This window comes from Mustela lutreola, chromosome 13, assembly GCF_030435805.1.
Source record: "Mustela lutreola isolate mMusLut2 chromosome 13, mMusLut2.pri, whole genome shotgun sequence".
NCBI classification, from domain to species: domain Eukaryota; kingdom Metazoa; phylum Chordata; class Mammalia; order Carnivora; family Mustelidae; genus Mustela; species Mustela lutreola.
The window spans coordinates 87,898,976-87,918,702 of record NC_081302.1 but is presented as its reverse complement, the minus strand read 5'-3'; positions in this window follow the sequence as shown (position 1 = coordinate 87,918,702).

The window sequence follows — 19,727 nt, the reverse complement described above, 5'->3', positions numbered from 1 at the left end:
CGGCGCAGGATAGCCTGCCGTGGCACCAAGAGCAGGCCGGTGGCAAGAAAAGTGTCACCCGCTTCCTGTGCGGAGAGAGGGTAGCCTGGCTGCTAAGGAGACATGAGGGGACTACTAGGGCAGAGGCGCTTGCTCCACTCTGAGGAAGGAGTCTGGGCAGAAGGCAGGCCTGTCCTGTGCCTCTGGTCCAAAGGGGACAGCATCTCCTTGGCCACCTGCCCCAAGGGAAGACTTGGCTTGCCACCAGGTGCCATAGCCGTAACTCGGAGAACAACCCCATGGAGAAACGGGCAGTCAGATGCCGTCTATCACCAAGATGTTGAAGCGATATGGGTGGCAAGGGGTGTGCCAGAGAAGGAATGGAGACAGTCCCCCACAGGTCCCCATCCCTGTGCACGGGCCGTCTACAGGGATCTTGTCGCCTCTTCTCTCCTGTGGTGAAGGCACTGGCCTAGACCCCGAGCTTGCCTGAGCACCGGAGCAAAAGGCAAAGCCTTACCTACCCGAGGAGATGGAAATAGGCACAGAGTGCCATGCTAAGACACACACGCTCCTGCAGGGTTGTGACTGTGTCTGCTGAATTCGTCATAGAAGGTGAACGCTGGGCGTGAACTTGGAGCCCGGGAAAGGAAGTCCCAAGAGACACCAGCTCTCCCGCGGCTCTTCTTCCCAGCCGCGACAGAGTGAACACCCAAAGCCTTTCTGAGGAAGCAGCAGCGAAGTGCGGTTCGTGCCAAGCTGAATACCTCTGCGAAAGCATAGCAGTCGCTTGGAAATCAGAGTCGGTTCTCTGGGCTGTTTTTGTTGCTTGCCTTACCCTAGTATGCGCAGCACTATGGGAGAATTCCCATAGAGCAAAAGCCTCTTTGCCCTGGCATCCCCTCTGGGAAAGCACAGCATTCTTTGGGAAATCAGAGTCGGGTCTGAGGGATTCTCTGTTTCCTGAGCTGGTCTCCTCAGCACGGTGTAATAAACCCGCATGGAGCGAAATCCTCAATGCCTGGGCATCCCCGCTGCCTGAGAGAGAAGCGCGCTTGCGCCTGTGGAATTAGCCTTAAGGAATGGGACAGATGTTTCACTGCGGTCCCCAGGAGCATGTCCGTGGAAGGGGCAGCACGCTGCCCGTTGGGAAGAGCAGGAGCCGTTGGCCTTCTGGTCTGGAAACTGTTGCGAAACAGGAGAGCAGGCCCTGACAGACACAGCGGCCGGTGGTAATACAAGTGTCACCTGAACCAGTGCAGATAGACGGAAGCCTGGCTGCTAAGGAGACAGGCGGGGATGAGTATGACAGGGCGCGTGCTCCACTCTTAGGAAGGAGTCAGGGTAGCAAGCATGCCTGTCCTGAGCCTGTGGGAAAAGGAGACAGCAGCTCTTTGGCCACCTGTCCCTGGGGAAGACATGCTCTAGCAACCAGGGGCCTACGCAGAACTCGCAGAAACAGCTCCCTGAAATAACGGGGAGTCAGATGCCGACTTCCTCCAGGATGTGGAAGCTTGGAGAAGGCACGGGGTTTAAGGGGCAGGAGTGGGGCCAGTCTCCCAATGCTCCCTATTCAGTGCACGGGCCGTGTGCAGGGATCCTGTCACCTCTCCTTTCCTCTGGGGAAAGCACTGGCCTAGTCCGCGAGTCCGCCTGAGCGCCAGAGTAAAAGGCCAAGCGATGCCTACACTGGGAGATGGTAGTGTGCCTAGAGTGCCATACTAGGCGACGCACGCTACTGCAGGGTTGTGGCTGCATCTGCTTAGTTCGGCCTGGCAGGGTGAACCATGGACGCGAACATGGAGCACGGGAAAGCAAGGCCCAAGAGGCACCAGCTCTCCCGCAGCTCCTCTACCCTGATGCGACTGAAGCCTTGCTGAGGAAGCAGCAGCGAAGTGCTGTTCGCGCAAAGCCAAAGCCTCTGCGAAAGCACAGCATTCGCTGAGATATGGTCCGCAAGCTGCTGCAGTTTGCATGAGCACAGTCTCAAGGTGGGAGAACCCCGCATACAGCGAAAGCCTCGTTGCCTGTTCATCTCTCCTGGGAAAGCACAGCGTTCCATGGGAAATCAGAGTTGGGTTTGGGGATGCTGCTGCTGCTTGCCTGAGCTAGTCACCGCAGCTCAGTGGAAGATACCCGCATGGAGCGACATACCCTTTGCCCTAGTATCCCCTCTGCCTGAGAGAGAAGCCAAGTGTGGGGAACCCGCAGCACGCCGCCCCCGGAGAAGAGAAGGAGACGTTGGCCTTGGGGTCGGGAAACGCTCGCGCCGCAGGATAGCCTGCCGTGGCACCAAGAGCAGTCCGGGGGCAAGACAAGTGTCACCCGCTTCCTGTGCGGAGAGAGGGTTGCCTGGCTGCTAAGGAGACATGAGGGGACTACTAGGGCAGAGGCGCTTGCTCCACTCTGAGGAAGGAGTCTGGGCAGAAGGCAGGCCTGTCCTGTGCCTCTGGTCCCATGGGGATAGCATCTCCTTGGCCACCTGTCCCAAGGGCAGACTTGGCTTGCCACCAGGTGCCATACCCGTAACTCGGAGAACAACCCCATGGAGAATCGGGCAGTCAGATGCCGTCTATCACCAAGATGTGGCAGCGATGTGGGTGGCAGGGGGTGTGCCGGGAAAGGAAGGGAGACAGTCCCCCACAGGTCCCCATCCCTGTGCACGGGCCGTCTACAGGGATCTTGTCGCCTCCTCTCTCCTGTGGTGAAGGCACTGGCCTAGACCCCGAGACTGCCTGAGCACCGGAGCAAAAGGCAAAGCCTTACCTACCCCAGGAGATGGCAATAGGCACAGAGTGCCATGCTAAGACACACACGCTCCTGCAGGGTTGTGACTGTGTCTGCTGAATTCGGCATAGCAAGGTGAACGCCGGGCGTGAACTTGGAGCCCGGGAAAGCAAGTCCCAAGAGACACCAGCTCTCCCGCGGCTCTTCTTCCCAGCCGCGACAGAGTGAACACCCAAAGCCTTTCTGAGGAAGCAGCAGCGAAGTGCGGTTCGTGCCAAGCTGAATACCTCTGCGAAAGCATAGCAGTCGCTTGGAAATCAGAGTCGGTTCTCTGGGCTGTTTTTGTTGCTTGCCTTACCCTAGTATGCGCAGCACTATGGGAGAATTCCCATAGAGCAAAAGCCTCTTTGCCCTGGCATCCCCTCTGGGAAAGCACAGCATTCTTTGGGAAATCAGAGTCGGGTCCGATGGATTCTCTGTTTCCTGCGCTGGTCTCCTCAGCACGGTGTAATAAACCCGCATGGAGAGAAATCCTCAATGCCTGGGCATCCCCTCTGCCTGAGAGAGAAGCGCGCTTGCGCCTGTGGAATTAGCCTTAAGGAATGGGACAGATGTTTCACTGCGGTCCCCAGGAGCATGTCCGTGGAAGGGGCAGCACGCTGCCCGTTGGGAAGAGCAGGAGCCGTTGGCCTTCTGGTCTGGAAACTGTTGCGAAACAGGAGAGCAGGCCCTGACAGGCACAGCAGCCGGTGGTAATACAAGTGTCACCTGCACCCAGTGAAGATAGACGGAAGCCTGGCTGCTAAGGAGACAGGCGGGGATGAGTATGGCAGGGTGCGTGCTCCACTCTTAGGAAGGAGTCAGGGTAGCAAGCATGCCTGTCCTGAGCCTGTGGGAAAAGGACACAGCAGCTCTTTGGCCACCTGTCCCTGGGGCAGACATGCTCTAGCAACCAGGGGCCTACGCAGAACTCGCAGAAACAGCTCCCTGAAATAACGAGGAGTCAGATGCCGACTTCCTCCAGGATGTGGAAGCTTGGAGAAGGCACGGGTTTTAACGGGCAGGAGTGGGGACAGTCCCCCAATGCTCCCTATTCAGTGCACGGGCCGTGTGCAGGGATCCTGTCACCTCTCCTTTCCTCTGGGGAAAGCACTGGCCTAGTCCGCGAGTCCGCCTGAGCGCCAGAGTAAAAGGCCAAGCGATGCCTACACTGGGAGATGGTAGTGTGCATAGAGTGCCATACTAGGCTACGCACGCTACTGCAGGGTTGTGGCTGCGTCTGCTTAGTTCGGCCTGGCAGGGTGAACCATGGACGCGAACATGGAGCACGGGAAAGCAAGGCCCAAGAGGCACCTGCTCTCCCGCAGCTCCTCTACCCTGATGCGACTGAAGCCTTGCTGAGGAAGCAGCAGCGAAGTGCTGTTCGCGCAAAGCCAAAGCCTCTGCGAAAGCACAGCATTCGCTGAGAAATGTTCCGCAAGCTGCTGCAGTTTGCATGAGCCCAGTCTCACGGTGGGAGAACCCCGCATACAGCGAAAGCCTCTTTGCCTGGTCATCTCTCCTGGGAAAGCACAGCGTTCCATGGGAAATCAGAGTTGGATTTGGGGATGCTGCTGCTGCTTGCCTGAGCTAGTCACCGCAGCTCATTGGAAGATACCCGCATGGAGCGACATACCCTTTGCCCTAGTATCCCCTCTGCCTGAGAGAGAAGCCAAGTGTGGGGAACCCGCAGCACGCCGCCCCCGGAGAAGAGAAGGAGACGTTGGCCTTGGGGTCGGGAAACGCTCGCGCCGCAGGATAGCCTGCCGTGGCACCAAGAGCAGGCCGGGGGCAAGACAAGTGTCACCCGCTTCCTGTGCGGAGAGAGGGTAGCCTGGCTGCTAAGGAGACATGAGGGGACTACTAGGGCAGAGGCGCTTACTCCACTCTGTGAAAGGAGTCTGGGCAGAAGGCAGGCCTGTCCTGTGCCTCTGGTCCCATGGGGATAGCATCTCCTTGGCCACCTGTCCCAAGGGCAGACTTGGCTTGCCACCAGGTGCCATACCCGTAACACGGAGAACAACCCCATGGAGAAACGGGCAGTCAGATGCCGTCTATCACCAAGATGTGGCAGCAATGTGGGTGGCAGGGGGTGTGCCGGGGAAGGAATGGAGACAGTCCCCCACAGGTCCCCATCCCTGTGCACAGGCCGTCTACAGGGATCTTGTCGCCTCCTCTCTCCTGTGGTGAAGGCACTGGCCTAGACCCCGAGACTGCCTGAGCACCGGAGCAAAAGGCAAAGCCTTACCTACCCCAGGAGATGGCAATAGGCACAGAGTGCCATGCTAAGACACACACGCTCCTGCAGGGTTGTGACTGTGTCTGCTGAATTCGGCATAGCAAGGTGAACGCCGGGCGTGAACTTGGAGCCCGGGAAAGCAAGTCCCAAGAGACACCAGCTCTCCCGCGGCTCTTCTTCCCAGCCGCGACAGAGTGAACACCCAAAGCCTTTCTGAGGAAGCAGCAGCGAAGTGCGGTTCGTGCCAAGCTGAATACCTCTGCGAAAGCATAGCAGTCGCTTGGAAATCAGAGTCGGTTCTCTGGCCTGTTTTTGTTGCTTGCCTTACCCTAGTATGCGCAGCACTATGGGAGAATTCCCATAGAGCAAAAGCCTCTTTGCCCTGGCATCCCCTCTGGGAAAGCACAGCATTCCTTGGGAAATCAGAGTCGGGTCTGAGGGATTCTCTGTTTCCTGAGCTGGTCTCCTCAGCACGATGTAATAAACCCGCATGGAGCGAAATCCTCAATGCCTGGGCATCCCCTCTGCCTGAGAGAGAAGCGCGCTTGCGCCTGTGGATTTAGCCTTAAGGATGGGACAGTTGTTTCACTGCGGTCCCCAGGAGCATGTCCGTGGAAGGGGCAGCACGCTGCCCGTTGGGAAGAGCAGGAGCCGTTGGCCTTCTGGTCTGGAAACTGTTGCGAAACAGGAGAGCACGCCCTGACAGGCACAGCGGCCGGTGGTAATACAAGTGTCACCTGCACCAAGTGAAGATAGACGGAAGCCTGGCTGCTAAGGAGACAGGCGGGGATGAGTATGGCAGGGCGCGTGCTCCACTCTTAGGAAGGAGTCAGGGTAGCAAGCATGCCTGTTCTGAGCCTGTGGGAAAAGGAGACAGCAGCTCTTTGGCCACCTGTCCTTGGGGCAGACATGCTCTAGCAACCAGGGGCCTACGCAGAACTCGCAGAAACAGCTCCCTGAAATAACGGGGAGTCAGATGCCGACTTCCTCCAGGATGTGGAAGCTTGGAGAAGGCACGGGGTTTAAGGGGCAGGAGTGGGGACAGTCCCCCAAAGCTCCCTATTCAGTGCACGGGCCGTGTGCAGGGATCCTGTCACCTCTCCTTTCCTCTGGGGAAAGCACTGGCCTAGTCCGCGAATCCGCCTGAGCGCCAGAGTAAAAGGCCAAGCGATGCCTACACTGGGAGATGGTAGTGTGCCTAGAGTGCCATACTAGCCTACGCACGCTACTGCAGGTTTGTGGCTGCGTCTGCTTAGTTCGGCCTGGCAGGGTGAACCATGGACGCGAACATGGAGCCCGGGATAGCAAGGCCCAAGAGGCACCAGCTCTCCCGCAGCTCCTCTACCCTGATGCGACTGAAGCCTTGCTGAGGAAGCAGCAGCGAAGTGCTGTTCGCGCAAAGCCAAAGCCTCTGCGAAAGCACAGCATTCGCTGAGAAATGTTCCGCAAGCTGCTGCAGTTTGCATGAGCCCAGTCTCACGGTGGGAGAACCCCGCATACAGCGAAAGCCTCTTTGCCTGGTCATCTCTCCTGGGAAAGCACAGCATTCCATGGGAAATCAGGGTTGGGTTTGGGGATGCTGCTGCTGCTTGCCTGAGCTAGTCACCGCAGCTCAGTGGAAGATACCCGCATGGAGCGAAATACCCTTTGCCCTAGTATCCCCTCTGCCTGAGAGAGAAGCCAAGTGTGGGGAACCCGCAGCACGCAGCCCCCGGAGAAGAGAAGGAGACGTTGGCCTTGGGGTCGGGAAACGCTCGCACCGCAGGATAGCCTGCCGTGGCACCAAGTGCAGGTCGGGGACAAGACAAGTGTCACCCGCTTCCTGTGCGGAGAGAGGGTAGCCTGGATGCTAAGGAGACATGAGGGGACTACTAGGGCAGAGGCGCTTGCTCCACTCTGAGGAAGGAGTCTGGGCAGAAGGCAGGCCTGTCTTGTGCCTCTGGTCCCATGGGGATAGCATCTCCTTGGCCACCTGTCCCAAGGGCAGACTTGGATTGCCACCAGGTTCCATACCCGTAACTCAGAGAACAACCCCATGTAGAAACGGGCAGTCAGATGCCGTCTATCACCAAGATGTGGCAGCGATGTGGGTGGCAGGGGGTGTGCCGGGGAAGGAATGGAGAGAGTCCCCCACAGGTCCCCATCCCTGTGCACGGGCCGTCTACAGGGATCTTGTCGCCTCCTCTCTCCTGTGGTGAAGGCACTAGCCTAGTCCCCGAGACTGCCTGAGCACCGGAGCAAAAGGCAAAGCCTTACCTACCCCAGGAGATGGCCATAGGCATAGAGTGCCATGCTAAGACACACACGCTCCTGCAGGGTTGTGACTGTGTCTGCTGAATTCGGCATAGCAAGGTGAACGCCGGGCGTGAACTTGGAGCCCGGGAAAGCAAGTCCCAAGAGACACCAGCTCTCCCGCGGCTCTTCTTCCCAGCCGCGACAGAGTGAACACCCAAAGCCTTTCTGAGGAAGCAGCAGCGAAGTGCGGTTCGTGCCAAGCTGAATACCTCTGCGAAAGCATAGCATTCGCTTGGAAATCAGAGTCGGTTCTCTGGGCTGTTTTTGTTGCTTGCCTTACCCTAGTATGCGCAGCACTATGGAATAATCCCGCAAAGAGCGAAAGCCTCTCTGCCCTGGCATCCCCTCAGGGAAAGCACAGTATTCTTAGGGAAATCAGAGTCGGGTCTGAGGGATTCTCTGTTTCCTGAGCTGGTCTCCTCAGCACGGTGTAATAAACCCGCATGGAGCGACATCCTCTATGCCTGGGATCCCCTCTGCCTGAGAGAGAAGCGCGCTTGCGCCTGTGGAATTAGCCTTAAGGAATGGGACAGGTGTTTCACTTCGGTCCTCAGGAGCAAGTCCGTGGGAGAGCGTGCTGCGCGTTGGGAAGAGCAGGAGCCGTTGGCCTTCTGGTCTGGAAACTGTTGTGAAGCAGGAGAGCCGGCCCTGACAGACACAGCGGCCGGTGGTAATACAAGTGTCACCTGCACCAAGTGAAGATAGACGGAAGCCTGGCTGCTAAGGAGACAGGCGGGGATGAGTATGGCAGGGCGCGTGCTCCACTCTTAGGAAGGAGTCAGGGTAGCAAGCATGCCTGTCCTGAGCCTGTGGGAAAAGGAGACAGCAGCTCTTTGGCCACCTGTCCCTGGGGCAGACATGCTCTAGCAACCAGGGGCCTACGCAGAACTCGCAGAAACAGCTCCCTGAAATAACGGGAGTCAAATGCCGACTTCCTCCAGGATGTGGAAGCTTGGAGAAGGCACGGGGTTTAAGGGGCAGAAGTGGGGACAGTCCCCCAAAGCTCCCTATTCAGTGCACGGGCCGTGTGCAGGGATCCTGTCACCTCTCCTTTCCTCTGGGGAAAGCACTGGCCTGGTCCGCGAGTCCGCCTGAGCGCCAGAGTAAAAGGCCAAGCGATGCCTACACTGGGAGTTGGTAGTGTGCCTAGAGTGCCATACTAGGCGACGCACGCTACTGCAGGGTTGTGGCTGCGTCTGCTTAGTTCGGCCTGGCAGGGTGAACCATGGACGCGAACATGGAGCACGGGAAAGCAAGGCCCAAGAGGCACCAGCTCTCCCGCAGCTCCTCTACCCTGATGCGACTGAAGCCTTGCTGAGGAAGCAGCAGCGAAGTGCTGTTCGCGCCAAGCCAAAGTCTCTGCGAAAGCACAGCATTCGCTGAGAAATGTTCCGCAAGCTGCTGCAGTTTGCATGAGCCCAGTCTCACGGTGGGAGAACCCCGCATACAGCGAAAGCTTCTTTGCCTGGTCATCTCTCCTGGGAAAGCACAGCGTTCCATGGGAAATCAGAGTTGGGTTTGGGGATGCTGCTGCTGCTTGCCTGAGCTAGTCACCGCAGCTCAGTGGAAGATACCCGCATGGAGCGAAATACCCTTTGCCCTAGTATCCCCTCTGCCTGAGAGAGAAGGCAAGTGTGGGGAACCCGCAGCACGCCGCCCCCGGAGAAGAGAAGGAGACGTTGGCCTTGGGGTCGGGAAACGATCGCTCCGCAGGATAGCCTGCCGTGGCACCAAGAGCAGGCCGGGGGCAAGACAAGTGTCACCCGCTTCCTGTGCGGAGAGAGGGTAGCCTGGCTGCTAAGGAGACATGAGGGGACTACTAGGGCAGAGGCGCTTGCTCCACTCTGAGGAAGGAGTCTGGGCAGAAGGCAGGCCTGTCCTGTGCCTCTGGTCCCATGGGGATAGCATCTCCTTGGCCACCTGTCCCAAGGGCTGACTTGGCTTGCCACCAGGTGCCATAGCCGTAACTCGGAGAACAACCCCATGGAGAAACGGGCAGTCAGATGCCGTCTATCACCAAGATTTGGCAGCGATGTGGGTGGCAGGGGGTGTGCCGGGGAAGGAATGGAGACAGTCCCCCACAGGTCCCCATCCCTGTGCACAGGCCGTCTACAGGGATCTTGTCGCCTCGTCTCTCCTGTGGTAAAGGCACTGGCCTAGACCCCGAGACTGCCTGAGCACCGGAGCAAAAGGCAAAGCCTTACCTCCCCAGGAGATGGCAAGAGGGACAGAGTGCCATGCTAAGACACACACGCTCCTGCAGGGTTGTGACTGTGTCTGCTGAATTCGGCATAGCAAGGTGAACGCCGGGCGTGAACTTGGAGCCCGGGAAAGCAAGTCCCAAGAGACACCAGCTCTCCCGCGGCTCTTTTTCCCAGCCGCGACAGAGTGAACACCCAAAGCCTTTCTGAGGAAGGAGCAGCGAAGTGCGGTTCGTGCCAAGCTGAATACCTCTGCGAAAGCATAGCAGTCGCTTGGAAATCAGAGTCGGTTCTCTGGGCTGTTTTTGTTGCTTGCCTTACCCTAGTATGCGCAGCACTATGGGAGAATTCCCATAGAGCAAAAGCCTCTTTGCCCTGGCATCCCCTCTGGGAAAGCACAGCATTCTTTGGGAAATCAGAGTCGGGTCTGAGGGATTCTCTGTTTCCTGACCTGGTCTCCTCAGCACGGTGTAATAAACCCGCATGGAGCGAAATCCTCAATGCCTGGGCATCCCCTCTGCCTGAGAGAGAAGCGCGCTTGCGCCTGTGGAATTAGCCTTAAGGAATGGGACAGATGTTTCACTGTGGTACCCAGGAGCATGTCCGTGGAAGGGGCAGCACGCTGCCCGTTGGGAAGAGCAGGAGCCGTTGGCCTTCTGGTCTGGAAACTGTTGCGAAACAGGAGAGCAGGCCCTGACAGGCACAGCGGCCGGTGGTAATACAAGTGTCACCTGCACCAAGTGAAGATAGACGGAAGCCTGGCTGCTAAGGAGACAGGCGGGGATGAGTATGGCAGGGCGCGTGCTCCACTCTTAGGAAGGAGTCAGGGTAGCAAGCATGCCTGTCCTGAGCCTGTGGGAAAAGGAGACAGCAGCTCTTTGGCCACCTGTCCCTGGGGCAGACATGCTCTAGCAACCAGGGGCCTACGCAGAACTCGCAGAAACAGCTCCCTGAAATAACGGGGAGTCAGATGCCGACTTCCTCCAGGATGTGGAAGCTTGGAGAAGGCACGGGGTTTAAGGGGCAGGAGTGGGGACAGTCCCCCAAAGCTCCATATTCAGTGCACGTGCCGTGTGCAGGGATCCTGTCACCTCTCCTTTCCTCTGGGGAAGTCACTGGCCTAGTCCGCGAGTACGCTTGAGCGCCAGAGTAAAAGGCCAAGCGATGCCTACACTGGTAGATGGTAGTGTGCCTAGAGTGCCATACTAGCCTACGCACGCTACTGCAGGTTTGTGGCTGCGTCTGCTTAGTTCGGCCTGGCAGGGTGAACCATGGACGCGAACATGGAGCCCGGGATAGCAAGGCCCAAGAGGCACCAGCTCTCCCGTAGCTCTTCTTCCCTGACGCGACTGAAGCCTTGCTGAGGAAGCAGCAGCGAAGTGCTGTTCGCGCAAAGCCAAAGCCTCTGCGAAAGCACAGCATTCGCTGAGAAATGTTCCGCAAGCTGCTGCAGTTTGCATGAGCCCAGTCTCACGGTGGGAGAACCCCGCATACAGCGAAAGCCTCTTTGCCTGGTCATCTCTCCTGGGAAAGCACAGCGTTCCATGGGAAATCAGAGTTGGGTTTGGGGATGCTGCTGCTGCTTGCCTGAGCTAGTCACCGCAGCTCAGTGGAAGATACCCGCATGGAGCGAAATACCCTTTGCCCTAGTATCCCCTCTGCCTGAGAGAGAAGCCAAGTGTGGGGAACCCGCAGCACGCAGCCCCCGGAGAAGAGAAGGAGACGTTGGCCTTGGGGTCGGGAAACGCTCGCGCCGCAGGATAGCCTGCCGTGGCACCAAATGCAGGTCGGGGACAAGACAAGTGTCACCCGCTTCCTGTGCGGAGAGAGGGTAGCCTGGATGCTAAGGAGACATGAGGGGACTACTAGGGCAGAGGCGCTTGCTCCACTCTGAGGAAGGAGTCTGGGCAGAAGGCAGGCCTGTCCTGTGCCTCTGGTCCCATGTGGATAGCATCTCCTTGGCCACCTGTCCCAAGGGCAGACTTGGATTGCCACCAGGTGCCATACCCGTAACTCAGAGAACAACCCCATGTAGAAACGGGCAGTCAGATGCCGTCTATCACCAAGATGTGGCAGCGATGTGGGTGGCAGGGGGTGTGCCGGGGAAGGAATGGAGAGAGTCCCCCACAGGTCCCCATCCCTGTGCACGGGCCGTCTACAGGGATCTTGTCGCCTCCTCTCTCCTGTGGTGAAGGCACTAGCCTAGTCCCCGAGACTGCCTGAGCACCGGAGCAAAAGGCAAAGCCTTACCTACCCCAGGAGATGGCCATAGGCATAGAGTGCCATGCTAAGACACACACGCTCCTGCAGGGTTGTGACTGTGTCTGCTGAATTCGGCATAGCAAGGTGAACGCCGGGCGTGAACTTGGAGCCCGGGAAAGCAAGTCCCAAGAGACACCAGCTCTCCCGCGGCTCTTCTTCCCAGCCGCGACAGAGTGAACACCCAAAGCCTTTCTGAGGAAGCAGCAGCGAAGTGCGGTTCGTGCCAAGCTGAATACCTCTGCGAAAGCATAGCATTCGCTTGGAAATCAGAGTCGGTTCTCTGGGCTGTTTTTGTTGCTTGCCTTACCCTAGTATGCGCAGCACTATGGAATAATCCCGCAAAGAGCGAAAGCCTCTCTGCCCTGGCATCCCCTCAGGGAAAGCACAGTATTCTTAGGGAAATCAGAGTCGGGTCTGAGGGATTCTCTGTTTCCTGAGCTGGTCTCCTCAGCACGGTGTAATAAACCCGCATGGAGCGACATCCTCTATGCCTGGGATCCCCTCTGCCTGAGAGAGAAGCGCGCTTGCGCCTGTGGAATTAGCCTTAAGGAATGGGACAGGTGTTTCACTTCGGTCCTCAGGAGCAAGTCCGTGGGAGAGCGTGCTGCGCGTTGGGAAGAGCAGGAGCCGTTGGCCTTCTGGTCTGGAAACTGTTGCGAAGCAGGAGAGCCGGCCCTGACAGACACAGCGGCCGGTGGTAATACAAGTGTCACCTGCACCAAGTGAAGATAGACGGAAGCCTGGCTGCTAAGGAGACAGGCGGGGATGAGTATGGCAGGGCGCGTGCTCCACTCTTAGGAAGGAGTCAGGGTAGCAAGCATGCCTGTCCTGAGCCTGTGGGAAAAGGAGACAGCAGCTCTTTGGCCACCTGTCCCTGGGGCAGACATGCTCTAGCAACCAGGGGCCTACGCAGAACTCGCAGAAACAGCTCCCTGAAATAACGGGAGTCAAATGCCGACTTCCTCCAGGATGTGGAAGCTTGGAGAAGGCACGGGGTTTAAGGGGCAGAAGTGGGGACAGTCCCCCAAAGCTCCCTATTCAGTGCACGGGCCGTGTGCAGGGATCCTGTCACCTCTCCTTTCCTCTGGGGAAAGCACTGGCCTGGTCCGCGAGTCCGCCTGAGCGCCAGAGTAAAAGGCCAAGCGATGCCTACACTGGGAGTTGGTAGTGTGCCTAGAGTGCCATACTAGGCGACGCACGCTACTGCAGGGTTGTGGCTGCGTCTGCTTAGTTCGGCCTGGCAGGGTGAACCATGGACGCGAACATGGAGCACGGGAAAGCAAGGCCCAAGAGGCACCAGCTCTCCCGCAGCTCCTCTACCCTGATGCGACTGAAGCCTTGCTGAGGAAGCAGCAGCGAAGTGCTGTTCGCGCCAAGCCAAAGTCTCTGCGAAAGCACAGCATTCGCTGAGAAATGTTCCGCAAGCTGCTGCAGTTTGCATGAGCCCAGTCTCACGGTGGGAGAACCCCGCATACAGCGAAAGCCTCTTTGCCTGGTCATCTCTCCTGGGAAAGCACAGCGTTCCATGGGAAATCAGAGTTGGATTTGGGGATGCTGCTGCTGCTTGCCTGAGCTAGTCACCGCAGCTCAGTTGAAGATACCCGCATGGAGCGAAATACCCTTTGCCCTAGTATCCCCTCTGCCTGAGAGAGAAGGCAAGTGTGGGGAACCCGCAGCACGCCGCCCCCGGAGAAGAGAAGGAGACGTTGGCCTTGGGGTCGGGAAACGATCGCTCCGCAGGATAGCCTGCCGTGGCACCAAGAGCAGGCCGGGGGCAAGACAAGTGTCACCCGCTTCCTGTGCGGAGAGAGGGTAGCCTGGCTGCGAAGGAGACATGAGGGGACTACTAGGGCAGAGGCGCTTGCTCCACTCTGAGGAAGGAGTCTGGGCAGAAGGCAGGCCTGTCCTGTGCCTCTGGTCCCATGGGGATAGCATCTCCTTGGCCACCTGTCCCAAGGGCAGACTTGGCTTGCCACCAGGTGCCATACCCGTAACTCGGAGAACAACCCCATGGAGAAACGGGCAGTCAGATGCCGTCTATCACCAAGATTTGGCAGCGATGTGGGTGGCAGGGGGTGTGCCGGGGAAGGAATGGAGACAGTCCCCCACAGGTCCCCATCCCTGTGCACGGGCCGTCTACAGGGATCTTGTCGCCTCGTCTCTCCTGTGGTAAAGGCACTGGCCTAGACCCCGAGACTGCCTGAGCACCGGAGCAAAAGGCAAAGCCTTACCTACCCCAGGAGATGGCCATAGGCATAGAGTGCCATGCTAAGACACACACGCTCCTGCAGGGTTGTGACTGTGTCTGCTGAATTCAGCATAGCAAGGTGAACGCCGGGCGTGAACTTGGAGCCCGGGAAAGCAAGTCCCAAGAGACACCAGCTCTCCCGCGGCTCTTCTTCCCAGCCACGACAGAGTGAACACCCAAAGCCTTTCTGAGGAAGCAGCAGCGAAGTGCGGTTCGTGCCAAGCTGAATACCTCTGCGAAAGCATAGCAGTCGCTTGGAAATCAGAGTCGGTTCTCTGGGCTGTTTTTGTTGCTTGCCTTACCCTAGTATGCGCAGCACTATGGAATAATCCCGCAAAGAGCGAAAGCCTCTCTACCCTGGCATCCCCTCAGGGAAAGCACAGTATTCTTAGGGAAATCAGAGTCGGGTCTGAGGGATTCTCTGTTTCCTGAGCTGGTCTCCTCAGCACGGTGTAATAAACCCGCATGGAGCGACATCCTCTATGCCTGGGATCCCCTCTGCCTGAGAGAGAAGCGCGCTTGCGCCTGTGGAATTAGCCTTAAGGAATGGGACAGGTGTTTCACTTCGGTCCTCAGGAGCAAGTCCGTGGGAGAGCGTGCTGCGCGTTGGGAAGAGCAGGAGCCGTTGGCCTTCTGGTCTGGAAACTGTTGCGAAGCAGGAGAGCCGGCCCTGACAGACACAGCGGCCGGTGGTAATACAAGTGTCACCTGCACCAAGTGAAGATAGACGGAAGCCTGGCTGCTAAGGAGACAGGCGGGGATGAGTATGGCAGGGCGCGTGCTCCACTCTTAGGAAGGAGTCAGGGTAGCAAGCATGCCTGTCCTGAGCCTGTGGGAAAAGGAGACAGCAGCTCTTTGGCCACCTGTCCCTGGGGCAGACATGCTCTAGCAACCAGGGGCCTACGCAGAACTCGCAGAAACAGCTCCCTGAAATAACGGGAGTCAAATGCCGACTTCCTCCAGGATGTGGAAGCTTGGAGAAGGCACGGGGTTTAAGGGGCAGAAGTGGGGACAGTCCCCCAAAGCTCCCTATTCAGTGCACGGGCCGTGTGCAGGGATCCTGTCACCTCTCCTTTCCTCTGGGGAAAGCACTGGCCTGGTCCGCGAGTCCGCCTGAGCGCCAGAGTAAAAGGCCAAGCGATGCCTACACTGGGAGTTGGTAGTGTGCCTAGAGTGCCATACTAGGCGACGCACGCTACTGCAGGGTTGTGGCTGCGTCTGCTTAGTTCGGCCTGGCAGGGTGAACCATGGACGCGAACATGGAGCACGGGAAAGCAAGGCCCAAGAGGCACCTGCTCTCCCGCAGCTCCTCTACCCTGATACGACTGAAGCCTTGCTGAGGAAGCAGCAGCGAAGTGCTGTTCGCGCAAAGCCAAAGCCTCTGCGAAAGCACAGCATTCGCTGAGAAATGTTCCGCAAGCTGCTGCAGTTTGCATGAGCCCAGTCTCACGGTGGGAGAACCCCGCATACAGCGAAAGCCTCTTTGCCTGGTCATCTCTCCTGGGAAAGCACAGCGTTCCATGGGAAATCAGAGTTGGATTTGGGGATGCTGCTGCTGCTTGCCTGAGCTAGTCACCGCAGCTCATTGGAAGATACCCGCATGGAGCGACATACCCTTTGCCCTAGTATCCCCTCTGCCTGAGAGAGAAGACAAGTGTGGGGAACCCGCAGCACGCCGCCCCCGGAGAAGAGAAGGAGACGTTGGCCTTGGGGTCGGGAAACGCTCGCGCCGCAGGATAGCCTGCCGTGGCACCAAGAGCAGGCCGGGGGCAAGACAAGTGTCACCCGCTTCCTGTGCGGAGAGAGGGTAGCCTGGCTGCTAAGGAGACATGAGGGGACTACTAGGGCAGAGGCGCTTACTCCACTCTGTGAAAGGAGTCTGGGCAGAAGGCAGGCCTGTCCTGTGCCTCTGGTCCCATGGGGATAGCATCTCCTTGGCCACCTGTCCCAAGGGCAGACTTGGCTTGCCACCAGGTGCCATACCCGTAACACGGAGAACAACCCCATGGAGAAACGGGCAGTCAGATGCCGTCTATCACCAAGATGTGGCAGCAATGTGGGTGGCAGGGGGTGTGCCGGGGAAGGAATGGAGACAGTCCCCCACAGGTCCCCATCCCTGTGCACAGGCCGTCTACAGGGATCTTGTCGCCTCCTCTCTCCTGTGGTGAAGGCACTGGCCTAGACCCCGAGACTGCCTGAGCACCGGAGCAAAAGGCAAAGCCTTACCTACCCCAGGAGATGGCAATAGGCACAGAGTGACATGCTAAGACACACACGCTCCTGCAGGGTTGTGACTGTGTCTGCTGAATTCGGCATAGCAAGGTGAACGCCGGGCGTGAACTTGGAGCCCGGGAAAGCAAGTCCCAAGAGACACCAGCTCTCCCGCGGCTCTTCTTCCCAGCCGCGACAGAGTGAACACCCAAAGCCTTTCTGAGGAAGCAGCAGCGAAGTGCGGTTCGTGCCAAGCTGAATACCTCTGCGAAAGCATAGCAGTCGCTTGGAAATCAGAGTCGGTTCTCTGGCCTGTTTTTGTTGCTTGCCTTACCCTAGTATGCGCAGCACTATGGGAGAATTCCCATAGAGCAAAAGCCTCTTTGCCCTGGCATCCCCTCTGGGAAAGCACAGCATTCCTTGGGAAATCAGAGTCGGGTCTGAGGGATTCTCTGTTTCCTGAGCTGGTCTCCTCAGCACGATGTAATAAACCCGCATGGAGCGAAATCCTCAATGCCTGGGCATCCCCTCTGCCTGAGAGAGAAGCGCGCTTGCGCCTGTGGATTTAGCCTTAAGGATGGGACAGTTGTTTCACTGCGGTCCCCAGGAGCATGTCCGTGGAAGGGGCAGCACGCTGCCCGTTGGGAAGAGCAGGAGCCGTTGGCCTTCTGGTCTGGAAACTGTTGCGAAACAGGAGAGCACGCCCTGACAGGCACAGCGGCCGGTGGTAATACAAGTGTCACCTGCACCAAGTGAAGATAGACGGAAGCCTGGCTGCTAAGGAGACAGGCGGGGATGAGTATGGCAGGGCGCGTGCTCCACTCTTAGGAAGGAGTCAGGGTAGCAAGCATGCCTGTTCTGAGCCTGTGGGAAAAGGAGACAGCAGCTCTTTGGCCACCTGTCCTTGGGGCAGACATGCTCTAGCAACCAGGGGCCTACGCAGAACTCGCAGAAACAGCTCCCTGAAATAACGGGGAGTCAGATGCCGACTTCCTCCAGGATGTGGAAGCTTGGAGAAGGCACGGGGTTTAAGGGGCAGGAGTGGGGACAGTCCCCCAAAGCTCCCTATTCAGTGCACGGGCCGTGTGCAGGGATCCTGTCACCTCTCCTTTCCTCTGGGGAAAGCACTGGCCTAGTCCGCGAATCCGCCTGAGCGCCAGAGTAAAAGGCCAAGCGATGCCTACACTGGGAGATGGTAGTGTGCCTAGAGTGCCATACTAGCCTACGCACGCTACTGCAGGTTTGTGGCTGCGTCTGCTTAGTTCGGCCTGGCAGGGTGAACCATGGACGCGAACATGGAGCCCGGGATAGCAAGGCCCAAGAGGCACCAGCTCTCCCGTAGCTCTTCTTCTCTGACGCGACTGAAGCCTTGCTGAGGAAGCAGCAGCGAAGTGCTGTTCGCGCAAAGCCAAAGCCTCTGCGAAAGCACAGCATTCGCTGAGAAATGTTCCGCAAGCTGCTGCAGTTTGCATGAGCCCAGTCTCACGGTGGGAGAACCCCGCATACAGCGAAAGCCTCTTTGCCTGGTCATCTCTCCTGGGAAAGCACAGCATTCCATGGGAAATCAGGGTTGGGTTTGGGGATGCTGCTGCTGCTTGCCTGAGCTAGTCACCGCAGCTCAGTGGAAGATACCCGCATGGAGCGAAATACCCTTTGCCCTAGTATCCCCTCTGCCTGAGAGAGAAGCCAAGTGTGGGGAACCCGCAGCACGCAGCCCCCGGAGAAGAGAAGGAGACGTTGGCCTTGGGGTCGGGAAACGCTCGCACCGCAGGATAGCCTGCCGTGGCACCAAGTGCAGGTCGGGGACAAGACAAGTGTCACCCGCTTCCTGTGCGGAGAGAGGGTAGCCTGGATGCTAAGGAGACATGAGGGGACTACTAGGGCAGAGGCGCTTGCTCCACTCTGAGGAAGGAGTCTGGGCAGAAGGCAGGCCTGTCTTGTGCCTCTGGTCCCATGGGGATAGCATCTCCTTGGCCACCTGTCCCAAGGGCAGACTTGGATTGCCACCAGGTTCCATACCCGTAACTCAGAGAACAACCCCATGTAGAAACGGGCAGTCAGATGCCGTCTATCACCAAGATGTGGCAGCGATGTGGGTGGCAGGGGGTGTGCCGGGGAAGGAATGGAGAGAGTCCCCCACAGGTCCCCATCCCTGTGCATGGGCCGTCTACAGGTATCTTGTCGCCTCCTCTCTCCTGTGGTGAAGGCACTGGCCTAGTCCCCGAGACTGCCTGAGCACCGGAGCAAAAGGCAAAGCCTTACCTGCCCCAGGAGACGGCCATAGGCATAGAGTGCCATGCTAAGACACACACGCTCCTGCAGGGTTGTGACTGTGCTGAATTCGGCATAGCAAGGTGAACGCCGGGCGTGAACTTGGAGCCCGGGAAAGCAAGTCCCAAGAGACACCAGCTCTCCCGCGGCTCTTCTTCCCAGCCGCGACAGAGTGAACACCCAAAGCCTTTCTGAGGAAGCAGCAGCGAAGTGCGGTTCGTGCCAAGCTGAATACCTCTGCGAAAGCATAGCAGTCGCTTGGAAATCAGAGTCGGTTCTCTGGGCTGTTTTTGTTGCTTGCCTTACCCTAGTATGCGCAGCACTATGGAATAATCCCGCAAAGAGCCAAAGCCTCTCTGCCCTGGCATCCCCTCAGGGAAAGCACAGTATTCTTAGGGAAATCAGAGTCGGGTCTGAGGGATTCTGTGTTTCCTGAGCTGGTCTCCTCAGCACGGTGTAATAAACCCGCATGGAGCGAAATCCTCTATGCCTGGGATCCCCTCTGCCTGAGAGAGAAGCGCGCTTGAGCCTGTGGAATTAGCCTTAAGGAATGGGACAGGTGTTTCACTTCGGTCCTCAGGAGCAAGTCCGTGGGAGAGCGTGCTGCGCGTTGGGAAGAGCAGGAGCCGTTGGCCTTCTGGTCTGGAAACTGTTGCGAAGCAGGAGAGCCGGCCCTGACAGACACAGCGGCCGGTGGTAATACAAGTGTCACCTGCACCAAGTGAAGATAGACGGAAGCCTGGCTGCTAAGGAGACAGGCGGGGATGAGTATGGCAGGGCGCGTGCTCCACTCTTAGGAAGGAGTCAGGGTAGCAAGCATGCCTGTCCTGAGCCTGTGGGAAAAGGAGACAGCAGCTCTTTGGCCACCTGTCCCTGGGGCAGACATGCTCTAGCAACCAGGGGCCTACGCAGAACTCGCAGAAACAGCTCCCTGAAATAACGGGAGTCAAATGCCGACTTCCTCCAGGATGTGGAAGCTTGGAGAAGGCACGGGGTTTAAGGGGCAGAAGTGGGGACAGTCCCCCAAAGCTCCCTATTCAGTGCACGGGCCGTGTGCAGGGATCCTGTCACCTCTCCTTTCCTCTGGGGAAAGCACTGGCCTGGTCCGCGAGTCCGCCTGAGCGCCAGAGTAAAAGGCCAAGCGATGCCTACACTGGGAGTTGGTAGTGTGCCTAGAGTGCCATACTAGGCGACGCACGCTACTGCAGGGTTGTGGCTGCGTCTGCTTAGTTCGGCCTGGCAGGGTGAACCATGG